Raw genomic sequence first — 19,005 nt, 5'->3', positions numbered from 1 at the left:
AAATATCTCATTTATTTCCTTTATTATAACAATGTACAATAAGTTAAAAATTACTCAATCTATCAAACTACAACTGGTAATTGAACAGAATGTCAAGTGTGGCATCTCTCATGACAATAAGGAATGGAAGTGGAACGTGCACATGGCAGGTCATGAAAGAACCCAAATGGATATCATCTACTCAGACCCTGGGCTCTCCCAGCCTGTAGGGTACAGATTCATGCTAGTAAGTCCAAAATTTCCAATAAGGGAGAAGATCTACAGGGGTGGGAGGGGGAGGGAGGGCAAGGATAGAAGAAATCACCAGGGTCCCCTGATGGAAGCTCAGAGATGTGGCTCCCTGATCCCAAGTCTGGATCAGAGACTAGAAACACTGACTCCTGGACACTCACTGGACTTGTGTGACATTCTCACCACAGTGCATGCAGCCCCAATAACTGCCCACATGGGATGGATATGAGAAAGCACCTGGCCTTCCAATATGGAAGTGTCCATAATTTCTTTTCCCTGCATTCACTTGAGTTTCTGGTGTCCAGTCCTACATATATATCATTAATATTTTCTTCAAATGCAGAAACTGAACATCAACTTTTTCTCTAGGTGAACTATAGATTTAGTTGCATAAATGATTAACTATCTGTGCAATACTAAATGCCAGTCTCTACCCTCCTTATAGTATATTTATGCTCTGTGGCTAAAGATAAAAATCATAATGTTGAACAATAGAAATGAGTTCCAGAAGGATATATACTCTGTGATAACATTCATATAAGTTGTTAAATCACAAAGATAAAATGGGTAGGGACTCACTCATACACATGAATATACAGAACCATAAATAGGAATGTCACACATGAACTTTAGGATGACAATGATTTCTGGAGATGGGGTGCAGGTAGAGGGGTAGATAAGTAAGACCTTAACTGAATAGTTAATATTTATTTAGAAGAGAAAGAGATTTCAGAAAAATATTACAAATGGGTAATAGCTATTAATCATGGGGTTAATTACATGGTTGTTGTATCACTTTCTATGCTTTTTTTGTATATTTGAAATACTTCATAATTAAAACTTCTAACACTAAAAATAAGACTTGTATTAGACAAAACTCTACTCTCCAGCTGCACTGAACTACTTGTAGTTTCCAAACATCGTAATTATTCTCATTTTTTTTATCTATGATGGTAGATTTTTTTCTCCATCAAATGGTTTCAAATGGTCAGATTATTTCTAAAACCACCTGAATAAGATCAAAATCAAAACAAGAAAATTTGACTCAAGGCAGATCTAAGAAGACCAAACTAGACAATCTCATTCATACTCATTCCCCCTATTTTTATAGTCACTTAGTATAAATTTTAGAATTTTTTCAACACCCATTTAGCCTGTATGTTTGTTCACTTGTGTGCATTGTGAGTGTGTTTGTGTGAAGGGTTAGTGGTAATGCTATTTATTGCTATTAAGTGTACTTTTAAACAACACATAGACTAAATATAGATTTTTTAAATATCACAAAGAATTATAATCCACTTTCATCATTTTTGGCTTTGTTACCATGGAAATAGTATGGTTCCAAAATTCAACAGCCTGATTTATTTTCCCAGAGAGAAGGTGAATGATGAGGAAAGAAGTATTTCTGATTTAAACTGATTGAGTGACCCGATTCCTTACTGTTGCTTTCAGGAATACCACTGAAAATCACTTGGAAGCAAGATGACTACAAGAATTAACTTTATTTACCAAGTACTTATTATGTATGCATTGAGCGTGTATTTATATATGTGTGAATAAACATATTTTCTTGGTCAAGAACTCATTATTATTACGAGCTCTGTGTCCATAGACTCATCACGGGTATTGATCAGCGCTTGTGGTAGATTGTATTTTCTAAGATGGTGTGCAGCAGGATACCTGGTTCCTCAGGCTCCTCTTAAAATATAATGCTAATACTCCTCTCATTGAGAGGTGGGGTCTTTATTTCCTCCTCTTGAATCTGGGAGTGTCTATAGCTCTGGCAGAAATGATATGTAACTTCTGATGATACGGTCATGAAAGATGATATGGATTTTGCCTGGGCCTCTCTGAAGGCTCACTCTTGTACCCAATCATCATGCCAAGAGGAAGCAGAGAAACCACCTGAAGAATCTATGTGTAGAAGTTCTAGCCAATAGCCCTAGCTGAAAGTGAGTAGCCTCTAGATGATTTCAGCTCCTGGCTTTTGAGCTACCCCAAATGATGCCACATGGAGCAGAGATAAGTGGTTCTTGCTGAACACTGTCCAAATTACAGATTTGTGAGCAAAACATAAAAAAATACATTCCTAGAAATCTAGTATTCTCTTAGCTTCTTCCTATTGTGAGTTTTTTGTATTCTTTCTGTTTTAGCTATGTGACACTGGGCTCCTCCTGAAAAGTTCAGACTGAATGAATCAAGTAGAAGCTACAGTGGGGTGACAAAAATATATAAAAAGTCTAATTGCTACATGACCAAGAAACTGGAAATCTGATGTGTGAACTGGAGGAGAGACACAGTTGGTCCGTTCTAGTCCCAGATAAATTTCAGGAGAATACATATGAACGCCTAATAATTAGAGCTCAGGAGCATGGTTTTAATTTATCTTTTATGTTAGACACTAGAACAATTTTACAAAATGGTCATTACTAAGAGATCATGTTTATCCATTTATTCATTAGATATTAACTGAGCACCTTCAATTTGTTGAGCTTAGCTCATGTGTCATTCTTTCACAAGAAAACTTGAATCCAGAATTGAGTGATTATTTTCCCAAGGCCAAAAAATTAATTAGTGACAGAATTTCAGGCATCTTAACTTTACATCCAGTATTCCTCTGTGACATCCTCCAGATCAACACACAGGGAACTGAGTTTCTACACCTGTCACCGATTCTATGACACTGGATAAGCCATCATCCTTGTAGGCTCCAGTTTTATGCTGTTATAAAGAAAGAATTGAATTGTATCCTCTTTTTAATGTTTTTTTTCAGTCTCTGTTATAGTTTATCTCTGCAGTAGTTTTGTAGTCCATCAATTTAGGTAATCTGAAATTACATTTCCTTTAATGGTTCTGGTTAGAGTAGGCAACATAGAAATTTCCATGCAATTTGGAGGTCAAAAGTGCAGCTGCAATTATTGCACTGGCAGGTAGGTGCAGGGCATCAGGCTCTGGGCTGGTTGTGCAGTGTTGCTCATCAGCTGGCCCACAGCTTCTGTGGCTCCTGATTCTCCTGCCTCAGTTGTCTGAGTTCCTGGCTTGGGCACACAGGCAGTTCTGCTGCAAGGGCTCTCGCTTTTCTTTGCAGGGCATTGCAATTTAGGGGTTCCATGCACTGAGAGACAGATGCATGTGGCAGTTCATCCCTGTGGGTTCCAGTTTGCCCTCATATCTTCTACATTGTCCTTGTTCTTCTCAATTTTGCACCCATCTTTCCCCTTGACCATCTCTTAACCTGCCCTTTGACTACCTGCCCTGCTGACACACTCCAGGCCTGGTCAGGTGCAGAGGCAATGACCTTCTGTAGACTTCTTTGCCAGCTCCCTCTCATGGATCCTGGTTAGGAGTTTTGCTCAGCTCCACCACCCATCCTTCTGGACATTTACTTCCCCATTTTCTCCTTCAGTTGTATACAATCTAATCCTTACGACAAATCCTTTATTCCATATCACCCACAAGGTTCAACTTCCCTTATTAAACTCCAAGTGACACAATCTTTAATGCCATATCATTGAAGATCATGTAAAGGAACACAGTGAAGGGCAGAAAATAAGTGTTCCTTTTTGGAGGTGTGTATCCTGTCAACGCTACTCAAATTCTAATTGTTCCCTTCAAGATAAGCTTTTGGTGGTCTTAGGGCATCTTCTTGGTGAACTTCCTAAAGTATGCATCCAATCTTTCCTAGTTAAAGCAACTTTGTGTACCTAAAATTACTCACACTTATTTTTTAATGGACAAGTTACCAGTAAACTCAAATGGGCCCACAGGCTGAAACATAATTGCAAATAATGCAAAAGTTAACATTAATGTTTTTAGGAATTAACTGTAGTCATTATATCTTAAACTAGAACCATATGAAGAATTGAGTGGTGCTTGTCATAACCTCCAGTGCATAGTGTAGGTCCCAACAGATAATATGAGCTCTGTAAATATTTGCAGAGTATTAGTTAAGGCAAACAGACTTGACTAAAATGTAAGTATATTGGAGATATTTTTCAAGGGTGTTTAGCTGAAGAACAAAAATTAATTTCTTTAGGAGGTATAATTTCCTTTATGTTTTCCAGAAGATCTGAGAACAGAATTATAGAGGAGCCTGGGTGCTTTTGCAAAGTAGAACAGAGCTATAGGAAGGACATGAGTCATTTATTGTTATCACCTGTCATCTTATCCAATGATACTGTACAGAGTACAAAGGCTTTTGAGCCCAGTACTGGTGTTTTCATATAAGTACTTATTAATTTCACAATAGAAACAATGATAACACCTGTAAACTGAAATGTATTACAAGTTTGAAAAGCTTTTGTAAAATGAAAAGACAATATTAAGTCTTGGCAAGGATGTGGAGTAACAAAACTTTTATATGCTGCTTTTGGAAGTAAAAACTGATGCAATCACTTTGGAAAGTTGTATGGCAATATCTACTAAATTAGCTGAATTTGCATATAGCCTAAGACTATGCGCAATTTTACTCCTAGGTTTACTCCCTGCAGAATGTGCACATATATTCCCAAAAGTTACACACCACAATGTTCATACCAGCACTATTGTAATATCCCCAAATTGGAAGCTACTTACATGCCTAAAATGGCAGAATTGATAAATAAATTGTGGTCTATTCACACAACACGAGTTAAGGAAAAAAAGAGTATACACCGGATGACTCCATTTCTATAAAGTTAAATAACATTAGAAAAATAGGCAAAATCACCTTTGGTGTTAGAGTTAGATTAGCAATTACTCTGGGTGATGGTTTCTGGAAAGGGCCCAACAGTAATGCCTGGTATCCTGGTTTTTTGGTCTGGGTGCTGGTTCCATGGATGTGTTCCATTTGTGAAAATTTACCAAGCAGTGCACTTAGGATCTGTGTTCTTTTCTGTATGTTATACTTCAATAGAATTTTCTAAAGGTTGAAAATCTTCTGTAACAGTTGTCTTGGTCAACAACAAAAATCAATTTTCATTGACTTAGAAGTCAAAAAAGTCCTTTAAAGGCTGACCTTCTGAAGTCAATCTCTTCATATATTTCCACTGATGCCAACTGTAGTTCACCCACCAAGGCATAAAGGAATAAAGATGTGTTTCTTTCACCAAGATCTACATTAATGCACAGTTGGGGGTTTTATGTCCCATAAACATGATGATATAAGTTCTATTCATCTTTTTTAGCATCCTATCCACTGCCCCTAAAGAGAGTGACACAGTGAAGCAGGTTTGGAATATCTGCAGCCAACTTCCTTTTTTTTTTTTTCCACAGCTACCTGTCCTAGGGCAGTTGACACAGCCAAGATTATCCTATATTTTACTATATTGGGAGAATGAATGGATTCTCATGAGTGTTGTTTGCTTCCCCAATGACAAATGAAAGACAGTCAAAGATCTAGTGTGCATGCAAATAATGCTTTAACTAAGGAGTGACAGAGGCCACCCTGTATAAGTGCAGCCTGATGGGCAACAGGGGTGAAGTCTCAGCCTTCCTGAAAGATAAACCAATAGACTCATCAAGGCAGGCTCGGGTATTGGGCATTTCATGAAACAGTGGATGCTGCTAATAAGTGAATTGAATTTGAGGATTTAAGTATTAAAGTTGTATAAGGACAGGTTTTGAAAGGGGTGGGAGAACAGCACCTTTGGAGAGTGCTTGGTGATAAGGATAAACCAAAGTTAAACAGATGAACAAGGGGATAAGGTCGATCGATTAAATGAAGAACAGAAACAAGAAGTTGGGCTCTCTGAGTTCTAGTCCATCCCCTCCCATCAAATGAAGTAAAGGAGAGCAATCTGTCCTCCCAGTGTATTAGTTCTCTGTTGCTGCATAAAAAATTACTACAAATTTAGTGGCTTAAAGCAACAAAGTTTTATTATCTCATACTTTCAGTAGGTGAAAAGTCCAGGTGCAACAGAGTTGAGTCCTCTCCTCAGAGTCCCAAAAGCTGCAGTCAAGGTGTTAGCTGAACTGCAGTTCTCACCTGAGGCTTGGGGTCTTCTTCCAAGCTCATTTAGATTGTAGGCAGAATCCAGTTATTCTCAGTTTTAGAACTGAGGTTTAATTCATTTTTATATCCCTTGATACATAGTTTACTCTAACTCATTTCCCTCGAATGAATAAATTTATTCATTCATCTGCAAGAATTGAACTTTCTTTTACGGTGCTTTCTTTCTTCCAGGCCAGAAAGACCGTGTCTCTATGACTTTCTCCATTTCCAACTTTTAGACTCTTTTTTTAGAGCCCACCTAATTAGGCCAGCCCAACAGGACACTCTCCCTTTTAATGAACTCAACTGATTAAATGTCTTAATTGCATCCACAAAAATCTCTTTCACCTAATTGTGTTTCTACCTCATCATATTTATAGGTGCCACCACACTCAAGGGGACAAGACTAGATAAGGTTTGCCCCAAAAGGGGTGGGCATCTGGGAGCATCTTAGACTTATATCTCACAGAACCAATCATCTCTATGTAATGAGACGCCTATAATCCAAACTGGACTTGACCAGGTACCAGCTCTGTGACCTTGAGCAGGCCATCTAATCTTTCTAAGTCTTAGTCACCTCATCACTAAGATAGAGGCACTGACTTTGTGGGGGTTGGTATATTAATTTTCTATTGCTGTGGGACAAATAACCACAAACTTTGTGGCTTAAAACAACCCCTGTTTATTAGCTCATGGTTCTGAAGTTCCAAGGCCTGGCACAGTATAACTGGGTTCTCTGTTCAGGGCATCAGAAGGGTGAAATCAGGTGTCGGCTGGACTGAATTCTTGTCTGGAGGACAGAAATCAACTCATTCTTAAGCTCATTCTTCTTATTGGCAGAATTTATTTCCTTGAGGTTGCAGGACTGAGGTCTCCATTTCCTTGCTGGCTGTCACCTTGGAGTCACTCTCAGTTCTTAGAGGCCACCTGCATTACTTGCCGAATGTCTGACTCTATCTACAAGCCAGCAAAGAAATTTTGAATCCTTTTTTAATTTGAATCCCTGACTTCCTCCATATCTGACCTCTACATACAGACTTAAATGGCTCTGTAGTTAGGTTAGATCCACCTGATGGTTTCTCTGTTTTAAGGTCAACTGATTTGGGACCTTAATTACATCTGCAAAATTCCTTCACAGAAGTACCTAGGTTATTATTTGAATAACTCGGAGAAGGTATGTATACAACAGACATAGGTATATATCAGATTCTTGGGAGAATCTTAGAATCTTAGCTGTCATAGCTGGCTATAATGACCACATGAGATACTCTATATAAAGTGTTTGGCAAAAGGTTTGGCATATAGTAAATGTTCCATAAACATCGGTTATGTATTTGTAAAGTTATTATTCTTAAGGTACTTGAAATACCCAGTACATTGCTAGCATATAGATATAATCACTGTTTACTTGTTTACTTGCTGAGTCCTTTATTTCTACTCTGATCTTTTATAAAGGTCCAGGAAATATATGAGCCAGCTAGAGAATATTGGTAGCAGTTTTTTGGACTGGTATGCTAAAAGACCATTTTATTCCAATTTCAACATTGCTGAGGAATTCTCTTCAAAAACATTTATAAAAATGACCCATGTTATATACAAAGCATCTCTTCTTTTTTTTTTTTTTTTTTTGGTGGGGAGGGGTCTGACCATATCAGCCAATGAGAGAAAGGAGAAAAGAATAAACCAATAGTTGGACTGCAGCAATGGACAAGATTTCATAAGGTCTCTGTCCTGATATTTTAATTTCCTTGTCAAATGCCATTGAATATCATTATTTTGGTTCTTAAAAGTATTGAGTATGTTTAGATTTGTGCACTTCACCACAGAAGCTAGTATTTAAATTCCCAAATTACAAAGTAGGAAAATTTTTCTCTCCATGTTCCCCATGATGTTTGGATGAGTTAGAGAGCATTTATAATCTATAAACACTTAAAGGGCATTTTTGCATTGTGCAATTGCTTCTGCATGCATAAAAAGGATACTTTACTTTTTTTCCCCAAACTTAGTTCATCTGTCATTTCTCTGAATTGTGACAGCACAATTCAGTCTCCTTGTTTTGTTTTGACAAATTGCTCTTTTTTATTTTCTTCAACTCTATAAGTAAAAATGGCCATGTAGCTGAAGAACCAACAGTTACTTGATTTGAGATGCAGGCTCATTTGTACAAGTTAATTTCCAAGCTTGTTTCATATCAATCAAAATGGATAACCTCACAAATGACACGTCTGTTATGGTCCTTGAAGCAGCTCCATATGCTTAGAAGATACAAAAGCCCACTCAGGGGTTTAGGGACTGCAGTTCTAAATGCTGGTGTGGCCCTTGTCACCAAAGAAATGATTGTGGCAAATCCTGGGGAAAATGCCAGTCAAAGATAAAGAACATATTCCCTTTTCAGAATTGGAGAGGGTGCTGTGGTGTGCTGCCTATACCTGCCCTCTCTCTCTCTGGGACTAGAGCTCTCATTCTTCCCATTGCAGTAGGTGCCAGGGGCTGGTAGTTCTGAGGAGACCCTCTCAGAGGACTGTCCTCTGCTGGAAAGAGCACCTCACCCACACTGACTGTCGCTCCCTGGGGGAAGTCGGGATGCAGTAACTGACTCATGCAGTAGTCTAAAGACTCAGGCCCCGTTCCTCAATAGATGTAACTCTGAAAGGGCCATTGATTATGGGCTAAATTGTGCCTTGCCCCAATTTATACGTTGAAGTGCTAGCACTCAGTATCTCAGAATGTGACTGCATTTGCAGTTAGAGTGTTAAAAGAGGTGATTAAGTTAAAATGAGGTCAGGAGGATGAAGTGTCCTCATAAGAAGGGAATATTAGGATGCAGATACATCTAAAGGGAAACCATGTGAGGACACAGGGAGAAGACAGTCATCTACAAGCCAAGGAGGAGAGACCTCAGAAGAAACCAACCCTGCTGACACTTTGATCTCAGACTTCTAATCTCCAGAAGTGTGAGAAAATAATATCTGTTGTTGAAACTACCCAGTCTGTGGTACTTTGTATGGCAGCCTTAGCAAATTAACACACCAGCCCACCTTCAGAGGTCCTCGTGTGTTCAACTTCTTCCTCTTCCCAACCTTGCTTTTCTCATCCCACTCCCAGTCTCCCAGGCATTGATCAAGAGCATGATCTGATAAACTTCCTGCCTACAAACCTCCTTCTCATCTGCTTATCAGAAAACTTCACCTATGACAACAACCTTCTATTTTTGGCAATTTGAATTATTTCCTTTTCACACCCTGTTTTTATATCATTTCCAATGATAGAAATGGCAATAGCCATTCACACATGAAGTGTGTCCAACAGCTAACTCTGCTTCCAGCTTTTTGTGGAGAAGCAACCATATTCTGTGCTTAGGCTGACTAATGGTTAAGAGGCCAGGACTCATTTTAAAGGAGGATTAAAAGTCAGCACAAGCTATAAATGTGTCCCAAATAAAGTGACCGTAGACTTCTTGAGATTGGTGCTCCACCTGATTCACCATTGGGGAATGAGCCTCTCAAAGCTCTTTGTGCTCTCTATTCTGAAGATGGGAAATTGGGCCCAGGGGCAACGGTGCAATGACAGCCATACCGAGTCATGGTAAATCTGTTTTAACACAGCTGAAGCCACTCAGAAGCTGCAAAGAAATAGATTTCTGCAAGTGTATTTCTTGTTTCTAATGGTAGGTATATCCTTTTGTATAAGAGTAATGGATTTTCTTTTGTGTAAAAGGCCCATTCCTAAGATGGGTTTTAACAAATCCTTAACAAAGAAAGTGAGCCTGTAGTGGAGGCGTGACAGGCACTGTGGTGCTCAGTCCACTTCCCCTCCTGTCTGAGTAGTAGAAACCAGAGAATGACCATGCATCTGCATTTCTCTGCCTGAAGGTTTTCTTTGTACTAGGAGATTCTGATCAAGTATCTAGTAAACTGGGAATTTGGAAAATTGTCTCCATTCTAGCAGCTCTCACCCAAAGACTGGCAGGAGTTGATGTTTAAATACCCATTTCATCACCCCTGGGTGAGTGCTCCAGGGGGAAGAAATTCTGGTTGCTCAGGGTGGTAACTTGATTGCATGCTCCATATTGACCTTCTTTACCCCACTTCACCCACAAATAATCTATGAGCACTCTAATCCTTGTCTCAGGGTCTGCTCATGAAGAAACCAAATCAAGTATCAACTTACTCTCTCAGTATCCAGCCTATCAAAAGTTAATTTAGTGTAATTCAGCTTCTAACTCAGACATGATATTGACCTCCTTCCTACATTTTTCTGTCACTCACCCGGTGCCCTCAGCACCCTTAAACTGAGAAGACAGTGCCAGAAATAGGTCTTTGACTCAAAGTTCTTCACAATCTAGTCTATGTCATGAAATTACCCTTCCACAGGTGAAGCTGTTGTTTCTAAAGCACTTGTGCAGGGTTCATGTCTACTGGAGAACCTAGCTGCAACCCCTTATTGTATTTTTCGTACTCCTTCTGATAATGCTGTTTCCTTTTTCTTTTATTTGATTAAGGACATTTGCAGGGGTGGTTCAGCCAAAAAAGTTAATATGTACTCTATCTTTTTTGTCTCAGTGATTAAAAATTTCAAGGAAGAATTGTCATTCCTTGCTGCTTATGAGGTTGCCCATGGAGAATAGTGCTTTATAAAACCAACAAATCACAATCTTAAAAAATGCTATCATGAAAAGAAATAAAAATATCTTCTCAAAATGGAAATACTATGCCATATCACAGGTGGCTCTGAAGCCTGGTCATGATGCCCAATAGAATGGGGGCCACACATAATCATTTGTCCAGACCATTCTCATTTTCTCAGCAATTCCATTAACATCCAAAATTCATGCAGACACCATTTACAGTTCAAAGGAAGCTTATTAATATCTCAAAGAGCATTTTGTGAGGACAAAAGCTGTTTTCTCAAGTTTGTATTCTTCCCACTCCCACAAGGAAGAATTTTTTTGTTGTTGTTGATCAAAAGGCAAACTCAAAGAGAATAATCATTCTTGAGTACTTTTCCATATGTTCATGCCTCATACAATAAGAATGAAGCATGAACCAGAATGGTTCTATCCAAATGCCTCTCAGGGGTGGGTGGAAACAGCAGAGATATGTGTATGCGTGTGCTACACAAGCAGGTGGGTGTTTTTGTAGTGTATACAAAAGCGAGAGGGGAGAGAAAATGGTGTTTCATCTATGTTGCTCCTTGCAGCCAGCCTCCATCCTCTTTATCTCCTCTAGAATGTACTAGCTGCTCCAAGCCATGGAGCATTACTTTTTATTTGTATCTATTTGTACCTATTCCCTACCAACTCCCTCTAAATGCCCCATAAAGGCACGTGTGCCTAACTAGATGATAAGCACTTGTGGGAGACACCAGCTCTTACTTTAGTTCTGTTTCCACTCAGCAATTGATGTAGCCAACAGAAGGGCATAAAAAAGTCCTCACTTGTACTTTTCTGCTGGATCAGTAAGTAGGCTTTGAATGACCTGATGATCATAACTCTCTGACACTGGGTGCCCCCCAAAGAAAGAAAAACATGATGTGAATAAGGTAGAAGTGTTGGCCTCTGCCTCTCTAGCCCTTATTCTTCCCCCTTTGACCCTATGTGGCATGTCCATCCTCCACACTGTTTTTCTAAACTACATTGCCATCACCCTGATAGGTAAATAGGCTGTTTCCTACTTCATATTTTAAAAATCAAACTCACAACTTTTAGAGGTTTTATCAATTAAGTTATTTTTCAAATATTTATCAGAGAATACCCCTGAGTGTTGTTAAATCTCCCATGGAAACTTGCAACGGTGCTTAATGTGTCCCCTGCAAAATTTTATTTGTTACATGGTCCTCTGTTTATTGGACTATACTAAATGTTCATGCTTGTATAAACATAAAACAACAATTATCCTCCCAATTTTTACTGATACTTCAGGAAGATGGGCTTTGCTTTACAGCTAGTTTCAAGTCCTCCCTGGCACACAGTCCCATTCCTTCCATGGAGGTGGAATATCCCCACCACAGAAAATCATGACTTAGTGACATAGAGAAAGTTTTCTTTGTATATTGTTACATTTTCATGAATAGATGATAGATAGATAGATAGATGATAAATAGGTAGGAGATAGATAGAAGATAGATAGATAGATGATAGATATTGTTATACATAAAGATATTTGAACTTCCAAAAGTATTTATTCTTCAGATACTACAATCTTAAGGTATAATTCAGTCTTTTAATCTCCACATTTTAAAACCAACTCTATTATGAACATCAAAATCTTCCCGGGAAAGGAAAGGAAAAAGAAAAAGACTAAGAGTTATTGAACACTTCTGTGCCGGACTCAGAGGTATGTGGTTTTATATGTATAAGCTCAGATCATCCAGAACACTAACTGCAAAATAACTATTGGTATTCTAACTTAGGTAAGACTGTCTTTCTTTTTAAACAACACAACAAATTAAAATGACAAAAAACTAACCAAACATACAAAACCAAAGCAACAGCCACCTTTGTGCTCCCTGAAAAATAAAGGAAGAGAAAACAAAACTAGAACATAGAACTGCACATCAAAATTCTTAATCACTTGGGGTAATAAAAGAAAAGAATAATAAAATCAGGTATCCACTACAATTATTTTAATGGAGGGTAATAGAATGCCAGCTTTCTGAAAATAGTGAACAGATGTCCCACGCATTATACTAGGTCTCGTTATATAACATTTGCTGCTGTAATCCCTTAAAAATCTATTTTCTAGACTTAATTCTGCTGCAGCATCTGTGTTGCTAAATGCTGCAGTGGCTGTTTCCTTACTTTCACTGATAGTTCCAATGCCAGTTACAGGTCAAAATTTAAGAGCAGTAAAAATAAAGACTTTTTTGCATTTTTCAGAAAAACAATCCTTTATTCACATTTATGCTGTATCTATTAAAGTTTGATTCAATCATCTTTCAGCAAAGAGGAAATGTCTAAATCACAAAGATATAAATGTGTAATTGGCACATTTGCACATTTTAAGAGTAACTTCTCAGTTGCTTAGAGAGACACATTCCTAAAATAACATTGTCAAAATCCGCATTAAACTTTCCACCTGAAGTATGAACTTGTTCCATAGGATTTACCTGGATGATTTATTTGTTAAAAACAAACAAATTGTCTATGTTATAATTTGGGGAAGGTTGGGAAGGGAAGCGAAAATTAAATTTTGTGAACATATGTAAAAAATATTTGGAAAGATTCGTTGAGGATATGTTCACTGAACTTTAACCAAGATTATATTTGGCTATTCAATTAAATTTTTAAGTTGTGAAATATATATACACATTCTGGAAAATAAATTATTTAAAGTGTACTTAACATTCAGGTTAAATATTTAGTAAAGTGCATATGCAGAAGCGATAAGTTGAGGTCCACTTTGAAAAGAGTCCTTTTTTGGTGGGAAATTATATTGGTATTTTTTTCTTTCCTTGGTGTTGAGGATATTGTTGCTATCATATTAGTTTACAGTATAGTCTAGTCATGTAGCATCCTGTGTGTTTTCAATGTCAATCATCAGCTCCAACCTTCAGCCACCTTCTCTGGCCAGCAGGTATGAGATGGGTCAACAGTATCTTTCTGGACTGCATGGGTCATGGGCTTACATAAGAATTGTTATGGTGCTCTTGGTTCTGCTCAGTAGAGGAAAGACTATTTCTTTCCCTTTGTTGCTCAACCAGGAAATTACTTTGTTCTGACAAAATGGATGAAAACTGCACTCTCATTGTCACCCACTGGGAAAATGGAGAGAAATCAAAGTCAGGGTACTCAGACTAGGGAAAATTGTTTTTCTATCAACTAAATATATTTGTATGAATACCTCCATTTTTTCACAATATACTGGAAAGGCAAACTAATGTAGAAACCATTGAAAAGGACTAATTAAAGCAAACTTACAAAATGTCTGTGACATCCCAGACAGGCCAGTGTGGGACTGAAGCAGTGAGGAAGTCTATGAGATAACTTCACAATATTTACCATGAAGTAGCCTAGAATGCTGAGAGTTCTAAATGAGAGTTCTCACACACCCCAGCTCTCTGATGATGTCCTGAGAAATTCTGGTCCATGGCAAAGTTTCCTTAAACAAGCATCTTTTACCTTAATATCATATTTATTTTAAAAAATTATATTCAATTATATATTCATGTCTATTTCAATATAAAAATGTTTCTTTCCCTAAATGTTTGTGTAAAATTGGGGCTCCTGGTAGAGATGGTATGTCTACCCAGTGACTTTGGATTCAGCCTGTTCATTTGACAAGGTTCCATTATAGACAAGCCACTTGGCTTTGACAAACAAAGAAGGTTCTATTCTGGAGCCTGTGGTAGAATGGGAAAGAGTGAAGAAATTAGGCTTAAATACAGACAGTCAGATTTTGCATATGAATTTGGCCACTTACTTGTCACTTCCAGTCAATTGTTTAACTCCTCTAATCTAAGTTTTTTCTTCAGTAGAATAGGGCTGATAATAGACAGAACACACGGTTGTCTAGAATATTCAATGGGATAATGTGTGTGAAGTAATTATCCCAGGCTAATATTAAATAAGTGGTAGTTGTCACTCTTAACAAAATTTGATGTGGTCTGCATGCAAACCTATTACTGAACATATCCATTTGCAGGCCCAAATAAAATTTTGTGAATTCCTAACACAGTTCTCTAATGTACTATTCACAATGGCCTCTATTCCTTTGTATGCCGATAGCACATTTTTGCCACAGTAAGATTATCACTTATTCTGTTACATTACATGACTCAGCTCTTTGACCAAGAATGCCCAGTAGAGTTATATACCTAATACATTTCACATTTATAAAAGTCAATTTTCAAACTTTAGTAAGCATAAAACCTCCAAGTAAAAATGCTGATTTTTGACTCCCTTCACGGACATTATGATTTTAGCGTGGTGCCCAGGAATCAACATTTAAACAAGCATTTCCCTACCACTGAGCTTTTCTATGGAGGTGATAGTTATTTCTTCATGTAGCCTTTACATGGCCTTCTTACAGGAATACCAGTCACTAGATTTAAGGCCTATTCTAATTTAGTATGAGCTTATTGTAACTAAAGCAATAATGTCTGCAAACTTCCTATCCCAAAAAGGTCACATTTTGAGATTTCAGGTAGACATGAATTTTAGGCACACACTATTCAATCTAGTATACACCACAAAACCTGACTTTGAGAACAGTAGTTTTACTAACTGATCAGACTATAGTACAAATAGTGCCATAAGTGTAATCTCTCTCACTAATGTTCTAGGTTATTAATCAGAATAATACTTTGACTATTTTCATAAATTTTTTGAAACATACTTTTATGCTTCATATCAATATCATATTCTTCCTCATGATATTTGTGATAAAAAATATGTTGCTGGTATGTATCCTGATTCATCAATGAGGAATTTTTATTTTGCTTTCTATTCTTTTCTTATTCTTTTCCATATCACTATGTACCAAGCATGGAGCTGGCACTCAGCAAATATTGAGTTGAATGACCATGTTAATTCTACAAGCAAGAGCAGGGATTATGGAAGACCCAGCACTTGTAAGAAACAAATTCTTCTGTTTTCAAGGGGATTTTACTGTGTAGAGGAGAGAAGCCCTTACATACATGCACAAATACACACACACACACACACACACACACACACACACACACACACACACACACCATGACCAGTGGATTGTGCATCCTCAGAGCTTGCCTCAGATCATGTTGATATCACTTACCAGCTGCATAACATTGTGCAAGCTACCTAACCTCACTAAAGCTTGGTTTTTATATCCATAAGTGGGGATTATACTTTCACCTACCTCACAAGGCTGCTGCAAGGAATAAATAATGATCTGTATTAAGTACTCAGCACACAGTAAGTGCTTGACAGATATTAGCAATACAAAGACCCAGGAGAGGGAGAAATGTTTGATACGCTGATGATATTGTATGTGATTATAGTGTTTCCCAACTGGATTATAAACTTCCTGACTGCAGGGTCACTATACTAGTGTCTCTCATAACTCTTGGCAGATCACTTCCTCATAGGGGATTTGAATAATGTCTTGGAAGGCAGTTCTGGTCAATTGATTCATTGAGTCTGTCAGTCTCTTCATTGGCAGCACTAGCAGAACTTCTACATGTTCAGGTTTTTGTTCCTATTTATAGTTTTTTTCCTTAAGCAACATCAAATTTTCTCTTTAAACAATGTAAATTTTTGTCACTCAAACATCTGCAGGCAGATGGCTGGGACGGTAGAATGGCAGTTGGTAAGAGAATACCCAAGTGAAGTGGGTTGTGAGGTGTGGGGTTGAGATTATTCATATAGGGCAAGAATGGAGATGGGGAAAAAAGGAAAGAGGACCCTTCTTATTCCTACTTTAATATCATGAAACTGAAGTCATTACTGCTGTCTAATTTGTATTTTTTAGAGCATGACTTGCTATAATATTCAGGGTCTCAGGGAGCAAAGCAAATTGCAGGAGCTAATTACATATCTTTCATTTTTCTGGAGTGGCTGGACTTTCTGTGGCAGCTTTATGATCATGCACATAATGCTTCGTTATTTTCACTTTGATGTGATTATTATGGTATTGATATTTTAAAAATGGGCCCATGGTTGAAATTCTACACATATGCATAGAAAATTTTACCATGATTTTTACATTTGTACTTCAGAAATTATCCTAAATATCCATTTGGAGCCTTGAAGTTAATGGATTTTCAGCCAGTTAATTTGGTCTGCAACACCCAAATAACTCTGCATAAATTCACTTAAGTATCAATTATTGTGAACAGGCTTATTTATTTAGCAAAAGTCACTTTATTATGCTGTTTCCAAAGCAAAATCACTGGAGGGAAAATATCACATAAAATTAAACATAACTGTACCAATATACAAACATGAATTGATATAAACCACATGAAAAATGTTATTCTGTTCAAATTGTGCATTTAGGAAGAGCAGTAATCATACTTTACCTAGGTAACAAACTATATTCAACTACTAGAAATGAGCCCCTGCCATCTTTGAGTTTGTTCTGACCTGATTAGTTGCTAGGGATCTGAAAATGTTGCTGGTAAATGCATGATAACAATGCCAATTGGCATCAGTATAAAATGCTATTTAATAGTCAAAGTGTTTTTCAAGTTCATTGCCTTGTTTTATTTCATTATTAAACTCTGGTGTCAGAGGAAAGGTATAATAAATGGTCCCATCTCTATTTTAATTTAAGTAATATTGGTTAATAACATTATATAAATTTCAGTATACATTATAATTTGATATCTGTATACCTTCTTGTGTGCTCACTACCAAAAGTCTACTTTTTTCCACTACCATATATTTGATCCTCTTTACAAAATTCATCCTCCCTATCTCTCTTCTGCTATCGTAACCACCATTCTATTGTCTGTATCTATGAGGATTTTTTTGTTTTTGTTGTTAGCGTCGTTACTTTCTTGTTTTTTATATGAGGTTTGTCCAGAAAGTACCCATCCATGTAAGATGAAAAATAGAGACATTTATTGAAGATGACACAAGATACAAGAAACACTGTACATGACAATGACATCTCAGTCTTGTTCAAAGTAGGCACTGTGGGACCTCACACTGTTATCTCAATCACCTTCAGCTGCCCCATCATACTTTCCTGAATCTCATCGAGTGTCTGAAATCTCTTCCCTTTTAAAGGTGATTTTAGTTTTGGGAAAAGCCAGAAGTTGCAGGGCATCAAACCTGGTGCTGCAAGGGTGCTGAGTGACCTGAGGTATTGGATGTTTCTCAAAAAGAACTCTGCAGAGGACATGATGCATGAATGGGTTTGTTGTGATGAAGCTGCCAATCACTAGTTGCTTATAGCTGCAGCCTTCTTCATCATATTGCACATCTCAACTGACCAAGAACATTGGGGTAGTACTCTTTATTAATTGTTTGGCCTGGAGGGGTATACTCATGATGGACAACACCTTCCCAATAAAAAAAAAAACAAAACACAGTTAACATGGTCTTGATCTTGGTGTAACTTTGTTGCGTCTTCTTCAGGTATGGAGAACCAGACAGTTTCTGTTGAGATGACTGGGCCTCTGTTTTTGGATCATAGCCATAGACTCATGATTCATCTCCAGTTAGGGTATTCTTGAGGATATCTGGTTCATTGATAATGGTTTGAATCTAGTCATTAGCAACTGTAGCACAATCTTCCTTCTGCTCTTCCAGCACAAGCCAAAGAACAAATTTTGCCATAACATGTTTCATGCCAAGACCCTGTGTCAAAATCTTGGACCCAGTAAGTTTTGGAATCCCCAGATCAGCTTCTAGTTCTCACATTGTCAGTCACCAATCTTTGTTGATTACAGCCCATATACGTTCAACATATTCACGTGTTCGCTTGTTGCAGGCTTTCTAGAATGTGGATTAGTTTTAACAGATTCTCAACCATCTTTGAAGCATTTGTGCCATGCTTTTACTTGCATAGCACTCATTGCATGATTCCTGAAAGCCTTCTGAATCATCTGAGTAGCTTCCCTGGAGGGATGTTCAAACTTAACACAAAATTTGATGCAGATTTGTTGCTGTACTCACTTAGTCATTCTGACTGTGATGGCCACACTGTACACATGCTCACTCGATGGGGTCAGCTGCCCCTGCTGACTAGTATAATGAAGTCATCATTGTTCACACATGCACATTCCAGTCCACTCTCCTTGGCTTTCAGGTTATATCGATGTACCACAAGCCATTGCTGTACTTTTTCTGGACAGCCATTATATCACACCTGAGT

At 37.8% G+C, this 19,005-nt stretch overlaps 1 protein-coding gene across 1 annotated transcript in view; it reads right to left on the bottom strand.

Annotated features, from left to right (window-relative positions):
* Window positions 1–19,005, bottom strand: part of MACROD2 (mono-ADP ribosylhydrolase 2) — a 2,155,137-nt gene that overhangs the window by 178,653 nt on the left and 1,957,479 nt on the right. The gene's annotated exons all lie outside the window — the stretch shown is intronic.

The sequence above is a fragment of the Pteronotus mesoamericanus genome, unplaced genomic scaffold (assembly GCF_021234165.1).
Source record: "Pteronotus mesoamericanus isolate MK-2021 breed Mesoamerican mustached bat unplaced genomic scaffold, CSHL_Meso_final contig_25, whole genome shotgun sequence".
Taxonomy (NCBI): Eukaryota; Metazoa; Chordata; class Mammalia; order Chiroptera; family Mormoopidae; genus Pteronotus; species Pteronotus mesoamericanus.
This window is presented reverse-complemented; position numbering and strand designations above follow the sequence as displayed.